A 13456-nucleotide genomic window follows, 5' to 3' on the forward strand; every position below is an offset into this window, starting at 1 on the left:
ATCATCATTTATCACTGCAGTTTTCAATAGCAGGAAATAGTCTTGACACAAAGTAAGAATCAGTGTAAAGGTTAAAGGAAATATTCATAAGAACTTTAAAGGCCATAATTGCATAAATTTCAGTTTTTTGTCCAGAAGAAAAGGAACTCTGTTCCACTTTTATTTCTGTGGGAGTCACAAGTGGGGCCTTCCCATTAGAGGAACCATCAGTAAAAATTACAATAGCCCCTTCTATAGGGTCTGGAGAATAATTTAAGGGAAAAGTAATTTTTTGGCGTGACAGGAACTGCAAAAGTGGGTGCTGGGGTAAATGGAAAAGGATTTGGCCTGTGTAAGCAATTAATGCAATCTGCAGTTCCTCAGAAATGTTAAGCAGCCAATTGAATTGTTCATTATTATAAGGTATAATAATTTCCTCGAAATCTTCCCCCAATATTTCTCTTAACCTTTTTCTTGCCTTTATTATAATCTGAGTAATTAACAAGGAGTAATGAGATAGGACCTTCTTGGGGCTTGAGGGTAAATGCACACATTCTAGAGGCCCCTCCTGCCAAATCACCCCAGTATGCATACGTTTAGTGGCTAGAATGATCAATTGACATTTAGAATTTCTAATATATCATCTTAACTGCTGCTGATTTAGAGCATTCTGAACCAAATTCAAAGCTTAATTAGATTCAGGAGTTAATTCTCTGGGAGACCTGGGGTTACTGTCTCCCTTCAAGATATCAAACAGAGGCAAAAAGGGACTCACCCAATTTGTTTCTCCTAGATTTTTTGAAAATCATTTAAGGTATGTGAGTGTGACAGATCTAATTTTAAGGGTTGATGGGCTACAGCATAACTTTTTATGATTTTCCCTAAATAATTATAAGGGGGTGTTATTGGAGTCTTTTCAGGGGCTACCTTCAAACCATAAGCAGCTAGGGTAGAAATCATCTCTTGTAATAAATTTTGTAGGATTCCACTATCTCTATCTGCTATTAAAATATCATCCATATAGTGAATGACCATAGAAGATTTGTAACTTTTCCTAATGGCTTGCAAGGCCATATCCACAAATTTCTGATATAGGGTAGGTGAGATTTTCATCCCCAGAGATAGTACTTTCCAATGTTATCTCAAATAGATTCTTTGTAATTTTACTGAGGGAACACTAAATGGAAAACGTTTACAATCTTGAGGACTCAGGGGGATGGTATAAAAGCAGTCTTGCAAATCAATAACAAGACTAAAATCTATAGGTATAACAACTGGACTAGGGAGGCCTGGTTGTAAAGCCCTCATTGTCTCCATAGTGGCATTTATTTTTCTGAGGTCCTGCAATAATCTCCATTTTCCTGATTTCTTTTTTATATCAAAAACAGGTGTATCACAGTCAGGTATTGTGATGAGACAATGGGGCATTGTGATGTCACAGCCATTGTGATGTGGCAGAAGGGTATAGTAATGTAACAGTGATGCATTGTGATGTGAGAGAGAGGCATTGTGATATCACAGTGGATCATTATGATATCACAGCAGGGCATTGTGAAATCACACTGGTGCTTTCTGATGTCACAATAAGGCATTGTGATATAATGGTGTGGAAGTACGATGATACAGTAGGGCTTTGTGGTGTCACATTGTACTTTGATTTCAAAGTGGAGTTTTTAAAAAATATTTTATTTATTTATTTTTATTTGATGGAGAGAGAAAGAAATAGAGAGAATGGGCACACCAGGGCCTCCAGCCACTGCAAATGAACCCCAGAGGTGTGCACCCCCTTGTGCATCTGGCTTAGGTGGGTCTTGGGGAACTGAACCTGGCTCCTTTGGCTTTGCAGGCAAATGCCTTAACTGCTAAGCCATTCCTCCAGCCTAAAGTGGAGTTTTGTGAATCCCAGGTGGGCTTTGTTATATCACATTTAGTTATTGTGATATCATAGTGTGTCATTTTGATGAGATAGTGGTGTATTATGTTAAAAATGTGTGGCATTGTGACACCACAGTTGGGCATTGTGATATGATTGATGGGCATTTTGATGTCACTGTGATATTGGGATATCACAGTTCAAATTGTGGTATAAAAGGTGGTAATAATAATGTTATAGTGGAAATTTGTGATGTGACAGTGGGACTTAGAGATGTCACTGTGGAGCATTGTGATATGGCAGTAGGATATTGAGATATTACAGTTGAGTATTGTGATGACAAAAATGGTGTATTTTTATGCCACAGTTGGACATTGTTATTTCAAACTTGAGCATTATGATGTCTTAAGGGAATGTTGTGATATGACAGTGTAGTATTATGTGTTACAGAAGGGCACTGTGATATAACGTGAGGCATTGTGATGTCACAGTTGTGTAGTATATTGTCACAGTGGGGCTTTGTGATTTCACACTGGCACATTGTGATCTCACAATTGAGCATTGTGATGTGACAGTGTGGTATTTTGATATCACAGTGGAGTACTTTTATATCAGTGTGGTGCATTATGATGTCACACTGGGGCACTGTGATGTCACAGTGGGGCCTTGTGAAATAAGTTTGGGCTTTGTAATGTCACAATAGGTTATTGTAATGTCACAGTTGAGCATTGTGATGTGACAAGGTATTGTGATTTCACATTGCAGTTCTGTAACATCACAGTGGAGCACTGTGATTTCAGAGTGAGGCCTTGTGAAGTAAAAGTGGGGATTTTTGATGTCACTACTTGGCATTTTCATCAGATAGTGGGCATTGTCATATGACAATTGGGCATTGGTATTTCACTGTCAGGTATTGTGATGAGACAGTGTAATATTGTGATTTAATATTGGGGTTTGCAATGATACAGTGGGTCATTGTGATGTCACAGTTGAGCTGTTTGATCTGACAGTGGTGCATTGTAATATCACAGTAGGGCATTGTGATGAACACATTTGGTCTTATTATGTCACATCAGAACATTGTGATGCCATAGCTGGATATTGTCATGAGACAATGAGTCACTGTGATGTCACAGTTGGACATTGTGATGTGGTAATTGTGATGTGATAGTTGTGCATGGTGATGTCACATTTGTGCACTGTGATTTGATAGTAGGATATTGTGATGTCACAGTTTGTCATTGTGATGTGACAGAAGGGTATAGAGGTTTCGCATTCTTTCATTGTGATGTGACAAGTGAGGCATTATGATGAAACAGTAGTGCATTGTGATTAGAGAGTGGGATATAATGGTATGACAGAGGGCATTGTGATATCACAGTGTGGTATTGGCATATAACAATTTGGCATTGTGATATAACAGTTGGGGGATTGTGATGTTATCGTGGGGAATTTTGGTATGACAATGGGCCTTTGTGTTGCCAAACTGGGGCTTTGTAGTGTCACAATGAAGCATTGTGATGTCACAGTGGGGTATTTTGATATGATAGTGGGGTTCTGAGATATTACAGTGGATTATTATGATATAACAGAGGGGCATTATGATGTTACATGAGGCATTTTGATGTCACATAGGGTATTGTGATGTCACAATGAGACACTATGGTGTCACTGTGATACATTTTTATGCCAAAGTTGAGCATTGTGATTTGATAGTTGGGCATTTGGATGTCTTAATTGGGTATTGTGATATGACAGTGAGGTATTGTTTTGAGGTAGTAGGGCATTATGATGAGACACTGGGGCATTATAATATCACAGTTGAGCATTGTGATATGATAGTAGGTTATAGTGATGTCTCAGTGGAACACTTGGATATCATAGTGGGACCTTGTGATTCCATAGCATTGTATTTTGATTTCACATTAGGGCTTTGTGACATCACATTGTGGCACTGTGATGAAGCTGTTGGGTACTATAATGTCAGGTCATAGTCCACCACTGTGAATAGACAGTGGGTCATTCTGAAGCCACAGTTTGGCAATGTGATGTGACAGTTGCCTATTGCTTGCTTGCTTGCTTGCTTGCTTGCTTTCTTTCTTTCTTTCTTTCTTTCTTTCTTTCTTTCTTTCTTTCTTTCTTCCTTCCTTTCTTTCTTTTTTTTTTTTTTGAGGCAAGCCCAATAGGCTTGCCTTTTTATGAAAGAGAGAAAGAGGCAGAGACAGACAGAGAATAAATTGGCATTCCAGAGCCTCCAGCCTCTGCAGTCAAACTCCAGACTGTGTTCCCCCTTGTGTGTATGCATCACCTTGTGCACTTGCATCACTGTGTGTCTGTTTTACATGAGATCTCTAGAGTCAAATATGAGTCCTTAGGTTTCACACACAAGTGCCTTAACCACAAAGCCATCTCCTCAGTCCCCATGTGGTTTCACAGAGGGGTATTGTGATGTTACACTTGGTTATTTGGATTGACAGTTTGACATTGTGATAGAATAGTGGGACACTGTTATGTCACAGGGTGGCCTTGTGATTTTACTATGGGGCATTGTGATGTCACAATATGGCATTGTGATATCATTGTGGAGCATTCTTATGTCACTGTCAGTCATGTTGATGTGACATTGGCCATGTGATGTCACAATTGGGTAGTATGATGTGACAGTAGGGTATTGTGATGTCACAGTGGAGCATTGCAATACCATAGTAGGCATGGTTATGTCACATTGGGGCTTGGTGATGTCACAGTAGGCATTGTGATGCAGTGCCCTGGAATTGTGTTGTGGCAGCTGTATATGGTGATATCACAGATGGGCATTGTGATGTGAAACTTGGGCATTGTGAAGACAGAGAGATTACTGTTATTTCACAGAGGGACATTGTGATAAAACAGTTGAGTACTATGATGTCATATTAACATTATGATGTCACAGTGGTGCACTATTATGGGACAGTGGGGTCTTATGATGCCACAGTTGAGCATTGTGATGTCAAGTGGGGTGTTGTGATTCACAGTTGGCCATTGTGATTTGACAGTTTGGCATTGTGATGTCATAGTTGGGTATTATTATATAACAGTGGGGTATTGTGATGTCACAGAAGGATATTGGTATATCACTGTGGGGCATTCCTGTGTCACAATTGGGCATTGTGATATGACAGTATGGTATTGTGATTTCACATTGTGATCTCACAGTGGCATATTGTGAGAGAGAAACATTGTCATGTCACAGTAAGTCATAGTAATGTCACAGTGGGAAATCGTGATGAGACAGAGGGCAATGTGAAGAGAGAATGGGAAATTATTATGTCACAGTTGGGCATTGTGAAGTGACAGTGAGGTATCATGATGTCACTGTTTGACATTGTCATTGGGCAGTTGGTTATTGCCATGTCATACTGTGGAATTGTGAGGAGATAGTGGGTATCATGATGCTTCAGTGTATCATTGTGATGTCACATCGGGGCATTGTGAAGTCACATTTGGGCTTTGTGAAATTATAGTGGGGCAATGTGATTTCACATTGGTGCTTTGCATTGTCACAGCGAGGTATTGTGATGTGACAGTGAGGTTTTATGATGCCACAGTTTTGATCATTATGATTGTACAGCTTGGCACTGTGATTTGATATTTTTGAATGGTGATGTCACCATATGGAATTGTGATGTGTGAATGGGGTATTGTAACATCACAGTGAGGCATTGAGATGTCACAGTGAGGTTTTGTGATTTTTGTGTGGGGCACTGTGATGAAACCATGGTCATTTTGATGTCAGTTTCATTGTGATGTCACAGCGGTGTTTTGTGATATCATAGTGAGGAAATTTATGAGACAGTGGAGTGTTATAATGTTATAGTGGGGTAGTGTGGAATCACTTTTGAATACTGTGGTATCATGGTTGACTATTATGATGACAACAGTGGAACATTGCCATATCACAGTGGGGCATTGTGATGTCACAGTGATGTATTGTGATGAGACACTGGGACATTGTGATGTGACAGTAGGCATTTTGATGTCACAGTGGGAGAATGTGATGTTACTGTATGTTGCAATGTGATGGTGGGGCATTGTGATGTCACTGTGTGGTATTGACATCTCACAATGGGGTGTTGTATAGAAATATGTGGCATTGTAATGTGGAAGAGGGGATTATGATGTCATAGTGGGCTACTGTGATGATGAAGTGGAGCATTGTGATATAATATTATCTATTGTAATGTGACAGTGGATTATTATGGGGTCATCCAAGGGCATTGTCCTGTGACTGAATCATTGTGATTTGATGGTGGTGTATTGTGGGACTTTGTATTGTGATGTCACATTGGGGCATTGTGATGAGATAGGGGTGCATTGTGATATCACAATAGCACATTTTGATTTGCCAGTGGGACATTAAGATGTGATATTGGGTTATTGTTTGTTAATATGAGGCATGATGACACAGTAAGGTCTTATGACTGTGAAACACTGAGGTCACTGTAGGGCATTGTGAAATGACATTGAGTTTTTGTGAGCTAGCAGTAGTTTTGCCTTGTTTTCTTGAGACAGGTTTTCTGACTGAACCTGTAGCTTGCAATTTTTTGCATGATTGATTGATCTCCTCTTTCTGCTCCCTCTGTAAGGTTAAGTCAATCACGCCCATGCCCTGCTTTCTGCATGGGTGGTTGGGATAGAACTCATGTCTCCATGCCAGTGTATCAAGCATTTCTACACATTGAGCAATCTTTCCAGACCCTAATTTATGTTATTTTTAACAACACATTTATTTATTTATGTATTTTATTTGAGAGAGAGAAAGAGGCAGAGAGAGAGGGAGGGAATGGGTGTGACAGGGCATCCAGCCACTGCAAACAAACTCCAGACACATGGGCCCCCTTTGTATTTGGCCTACATGGATTCTAAGGAATTGATCCTGGGTCTTTTGGCTTTGCAGACAAGAGTCTTAACCACTAAGACATCTATCCATCCCTATTTTATGTGTTTGTTTGTTTTAGTTCATTTTTTTTGTTTTTATCAAAGGAGGGTCGTTATCTAGCCCTGTGGCCCAGGATGACCTGGAATTCACTATGCAGTCTCAGGGTGGCCTTAAAGTCATGGTGATCCTTCAACCTCTGCCTCTCGAGTGCTGGGATTAAAGGTGTGTGACACCATGCCCAGCTCCTGCTTTTTATTTTTTAATTGTAATTTAATTTAATTAATTTATTTATTTTGGTATTACACGGTACAGTCTCGCTCTGGCCCAGGCTGACCTGGAATTCACTATGCAGACCTAGGGTGGCCTCAAACTCATAGAAATCCTCCTACCTCTGCCTCCTGAGTGCTGGGATTAAAGGTGTGCTAATTTAATGTATTATTAAGTGTTTGGATTTTTTTTATTTGAAAGAGAGAGGCAAATAGAGAGTGGAGGGAGAGAATGGATGTGCCAGGGCCTTCAGGTATTACAAACAAACCCCAGAGATATGTGCCACCTTGATCAACTAGTTTACATGTGTCCTAGGGGATTGAACCTGGGCTCTTTGGCTTTGGAGGCAAGTGCCTTAGCCACTAAGCCATCTCTCCAGCTTCCTGATTTATTTTTTTAATCGTTTTCTTTCTTTCTTTTTTTTCATTATTTTAAGCAGTGTATTTCTATGTACCCCAAGCTAGCCTCACAGTCTTTTTGGCGTTGCTGTCATTTTTATTAGTATTTTTTGGTTATTTTGGATATTTATTTGTCTCTTTTTTTCTTCTTTGTTGTTGTTTATTTTTTTCCCTCAATTTGTTAATCTCATAGTCTTTATCCTCCCTTCTTTAGTGTATATTTATATTTCTTTTAAAAATATTTATTTTTATTTATTTACTATAGATAAGGAGAGAAAGAGAGAGCTTTTCACAAACTGCTAGCCCAATCCAAGCAAAGCTCTTTCTCACCCTCATAAGCCAAATCTCACAGTCCATAGTTCTTGCTGCATTCAGGTCTTTCAACTCTGACCAGAATAGTCCATCATGCTGTACTCACAGCATTGCATCTCTTAGGCCAAGGTTTCAAATCCTTCCACACCCTTATTGAAAATCATCTCCAAAAGGCCAAAGCCACAGTGTCAGGTGTCTAGAATCAATTGCACTCCTTGGTACAACTTTACTGTTTGGTACAACTTCACTGTTGCAGTCAGGTTCACACTGCTGGTAGAAATCACACAATCAAGAGCAGCTTGGTGGAAAAAAAGAGATTTACTTTGGCTTACAGGCTCAAGGAGATGCTTCATGTTGGCAGGGGGAAATGACGACATGATCAAAGGGTGGACATCACCCCCTGGCCAATATAAGTTGGACCATAAAAACAGGAGAGTTGCCAATCACTGGTAAGGGAAACGGACTATAATACCAATAAGCCTGTCCCCAGCAAAACATTCCTCCAGGGGGTGTTAATCCCCAATCTCCATCAGCTGGGAACCTATCATTCAGAACACCTAAGTTTATGGGGGACACCTGAATTAAACCACCAGAGTAGGTTATCAGGTGGTTTCTTCAAACTATCCTGGACTTTGATTATCCCTCTCCCACATTCCTTTTACTCAATCTCTTCCCCTGACCTTGCTCATACCATACCACCCACAGTAATCTGTCCATCTACTTACATATATATCATAAATCCTCTTATATCCACCCTCCTCCTCTCTCCCTTGTAGCCCTTTTTGTAGCATACTGGACACTGCTACAGATTTTCACTCCAACTCACACACAAGTCTGAACATTTGTAACTAGGATCCACATATGAAAAAAAAAAAAAAGAAAAAAAAACGTGATGTTTGGATTTCTAGGCCTGGGTTACCTCACTTAGTATAATCCTTTCCAGATTCACTCATTTCTCTGACATTTTCATAATTTAATTTTTTTTTACTTCTGACTAGAACTCCATTGTGTAAATGAACCACATCTTTGTTATCCATTCATCTACTGAAGGACATCTAGGCTGCTTCCATTTCCTAGCTATTGTGAATAGAGCAGCAATACTAATGTGTTAACCAGCACCTATGTCAAGTGAAACATGATAGCTGCTATTGTTTGGCACAAGTTAGGTGACAATTTCACATATGAGGAACTGGGAAAATGTCCCAGTGAACAATAATACTTTTGATGACACAATAACTCGTTAATTTGAAGGATATAGAGGAATCAGTGCCAACAGGAAGGATGTAACTGGCTGGTTTTTAATAAAAAAGAATTTTCAAATAGTTGCATAGAGCTGGATGTGTTGATTCATCCATTTAATCACAGCACTAGGTAGTTGGAGGTATGAGGTGTGGTAGTCTAAGTGTGATAGTTTAAATATATGGACCCATAGACTTATTAAAAGTTAGCTTGCAACTTCACCCTCTATCAGGTAATTTCCAGCTACAAATGGTGGGTCACCAGGGGCAGATCTTGGAGTCTAGCACTAAGGTGTGCTTGGGAGTAGATATGAGTGTAGTCCTAAAGTGCATTTGAGAGTGGGTCTGAGTGCAGCTGTACTAGGTCTATTCAGAGCAGTTGGAGCTCCAGCTGTTTGTGCTCTCTCTTCTTACATCTGTGGAGGTAAATAGCTTTTCCACCACTGATGGAGTTTTGCCTGGATTTTGTAAGCATGAAATAAATCCCATTCTCCCATGAGCTCTATCTGGCTGGATGTTTTTTCCCAGAAACATGGAGCTGACTGCAACAGGAGGATGGCTGTGAGTTGAGGCCTGGGCCACAGAGTGAGTTCCAGGTCTGCCTAGGTTCGAGTGAAACCCTGACCTTAAAAAATAAAAACAATTGTTGGACTTATCAGCACATGAAACTGCAATCCCACTATACAAACACTCAGGTGGTAGAGCCAGGAGGATCAGGAATTTAAATCTTTCCAGATAATTAGAATAATCTCTCAATCTCAAGATCTTTAACTCTGCCACATCTGTAGTCTCTTCTGCCCTATAATGCACACTGCTATACAGTGACCAGACTGAAATATTAGTTGTCAGACATTATTTAGCCAGCCTGAAAAAGAATCTATAAGAGTACTTACAGAAAGAAATCCACATGTAAAAATACACTTGATTGGGTAGATTTGGTTCCAAGAATTTAGGCCTACTTTAGTGTTCAAAACCACCAAGGTACTCTACTTTACTAAGACCCTAAAAAGAATATGTACATGATTACATCACTTATTGCAGATAAAATGAGTGAAAAAATTTAATATACATTGATTTTGAAAACTCTTAATAACTAGGAAATAAAGGTACTATCTTGAGCTAATAAACAACATCTACAATAAACTGGCAACAAACACCATGTATTATGTTAAAATAAATGCTTTCTTCTAATTTTGAAAAGAAGCTAGTGTCTTTTGTCTCATTTTCAACTTAGTAGTAAGAGAACTAGTAACTATAGTATAGGAAACAAATACAGAAAAGCATTCAGATTAGAAAAGAAATATAACTGACATATCTTAGAGAGGACAAGTACAAAATTCCAAATAAATCTAAGGAACTGCCTAGCCAACAACACATAACAAGATCTCAGAATATAACACAATGCATAAATCCCTATTTCCATATATTGGCAGCAAATAAATGTAAACCAAAATTAAAACATATTCAATAGAGTTAAATGTATAGCTTAGACTATATGCTTAGTGTTTATTCCCCAGTACCAAATACCAAAAGAAATCAAACAAATAATTATAGAATTATTGTTTAGAAAATAAAATTTTGGCACCTAAAATTCTAGATACACACTTAAAAATTTAAAAGACCTGTACCCTATGAGGACTGGGAAAACACATAGCACAAACATTCCCTTCAAACCCTTACACTAGATGATTTGGCTCTAATTGAACAAGGCTTCTGTCACCAAAGACTTCATTCTCAAGACAACCTGTCTCACCTTTAGGTTCCTCTCTGGAGAAGCTCAAGACTTTCAAAATACATGGTGTTCCTGAACATTACTGGCACAGACCACGGAGATACCTGGTTGAAATCCAGACGACAGCCAGTCTCCAAACACTAGCACCAGCTGGAATGTGCTACATGAGCTACCAGGGGAAAGTGGCCAAAATCTGTCCAAGCAATTCAAAGTGTAAGCAACACAGAAGCAAACAACCTGATGTGAAGCCAACACAATTGCAATAGTGGTATACAGACATGATGGTTTACAGATCTACTCAGTGGAAAGGAATCCATACCTGGAACAGGGAAACAAGTCAGAATCATATCTAGATAAGGCTTCTCCTTTCTACTTTCAAGCTCCCACTGAGGGTCTACACCCTTTTAATTCTCTCTAAACTAATAATGGTTATATAATTTAACTGGTGCTGACTTCATTCTCCATTGGAGAATCTCCTTCTGTTTTTCAGACAGGAGCTGGACTTTAGGAGATAAATGACCCAGTGCACTCCATCATGGCCCCAGATTAAACCACAGAGGAATTGTCGAATCAAGCAAGAGAGCTGTTTTCTTAGTGGATCAAGTGTCAGCACAGGGTGATGGAGACAGATACTGAGGACACTTACCACCTACCAAACCAGAGATCCAGAGACTCTTAAGTGCCCATCCTGAACTAAAGTTAAATTCTCCCAGAATAGCTCAGGGCAATTTGCAGAAGAGGGGGAAGAAATATTGTCAGAGCCACAAGTTTGGGCATTCTGCACACAGACATTGCCTCTTCCCCCCATAATGCATGACCCACAATCCCCATGAGGTTGACTTGCATCCCCAATGAGGAAGGCCTCTTCAGTAAATGGGTAGTGAGGAGGGAAAGGATGGTACCAACATGTGTTATACAAAATATGTCCATATCTAATGAAAAACTTAAAACATATTTTAAAAATAATAAAATTTTAAAAAAAAGATCTTGGACTGTGGGAATGTTTGAATGCTACTGGATAGATTCAAAACTATGGGGACTTTTAAACTTGGATTAATGCATTGTATTTTACATAATGTGTGCTTATCAGTTTTGGGGATCCAGGGACGAAATGTGGTGGTTTGATTCAGGTTTACCCCATTAACTTAAGTATTCTGAAGTCCAGGTTTCCAGCTCATGGTAATTTGGGAATTACCACCTATAGGGGCAGTGTATTGTTGGGGGTAGGCTTATGGATGTTATAGGCAGCTTCCTCTTACCTGTGTTTGGCACATTCTCCTGTTGCTGTAGTTTACCTGATGTTGGCCAGGAAGTGATGTCCACCCTCTACCCATGCTATTGTTTTCCCCTTCCATCATGGAGCTTCCCCTCAAGTGTGTAAGCCAAAATGAACACTTTTTTTTTCCCACACAAAGGACTCAGTGTTCATGTACAGCAATACCTGACATGAATCTAGATTTCCTTTGTTAGGTCATTGACAAAAAGCCTCATAACTGTGTCCTTTGAGATGTCTGTGTGTCTCAACTCAGGAATACCTTTCTCAAGGTCTTCTGTGAGATGGTTCTTTGAACGCAGTCATGACAATGACAGTGTCTCCATCTTCCAATTATGGTGGACACTGGGCTCCCCACTGCTGACATTGTTAACACACAGACACCACTTGCCCAAAGCATGATTTTTAAAACACCATGATTCTCTGTACAGATTTGAATGGAGAGTCCAGAATCTCTCCCACCACCAATGATTCCTGAATAAAATCTCCATACATCTAAGCTTCATAGTTCCTGTACACATGCATACAACTGGTATCTGTCCCCTGAATACAAATATATCATCTGTTACCAAGTGCTTAACGAAAAATACTCTATTTACCTTGAGTGCCCACATACCAATGCTACACCTGTGCACACAGAATCAACATGTATCCAAATCAAAATGTACAACCAACTACTTAGGAAGACTCAAGAAATTATTATTAATGAAGTATTTCTAACAATGTCCACCACATAGTATGTGCCATATGTGAATCCTTAATTTATCCCAGAAAAAAAAAGAGAATGATTCTTACCTGCCCCGGCCAGCGGGGAGTCGAACAAAGTAGCAAGATGAAAATCAACCTGAATGAAAGAAGACAAACAGACACAAGAAGGAGACCATGCTAGATCTTTGTCACGGCCTCGAGAGTTTATTCTTACATGTAGGTTTATATAGGATTGTAGGGGGAAGGGGTTGTGGTCAGGGCAAGGAGTTGTAGGGTGAAGGGGACGTGGCCAGGGCAAGGAGTTGTCAGGAAACCTAGAGGGGATGTAGTTAGGTGTTCATCTAATCTTGCCTAAGTGGCTTAACATCCTGACTGCACCAGGCTTCACATCCTGACCATAAGCTAGCCTTTTGCAAAAGATAAGATTCTGTAAGCAGTCTGCTGACCGGTTCCAGAAGTACCTAACAGAAAGCTGGATGGACCAGCTTTCTCAGTAATGAGTCAGTTTATGAGCAGGCCCAGGAAAAATGGAGAGGCTTTTGCTCTATGGCTCCTGACATCTCCTCCCTTCTTTTATACAAAAGATGGGGAGGCCCGCTATTCAGCGTTGGGCTGCAATGCCTTTGTTTCTTCATCAGCTACTGGCAGGATGAGGGAGTATTCAGCCAAGTGTATGATTCCCTGGTAGTTGACTATTAGGTGAGGAGGTAGAAACTTAACTTTCTATATGGCATTCTTTGTTTCTGGTAGTTGAGTAT

Source organism: Jaculus jaculus, unplaced genomic scaffold, assembly GCF_020740685.1.
Source record: "Jaculus jaculus isolate mJacJac1 unplaced genomic scaffold, mJacJac1.mat.Y.cur mat_scaffold_50_1_766167_arrow_ctg1, whole genome shotgun sequence".
Taxonomy (NCBI): domain Eukaryota; kingdom Metazoa; phylum Chordata; class Mammalia; order Rodentia; family Dipodidae; genus Jaculus; species Jaculus jaculus.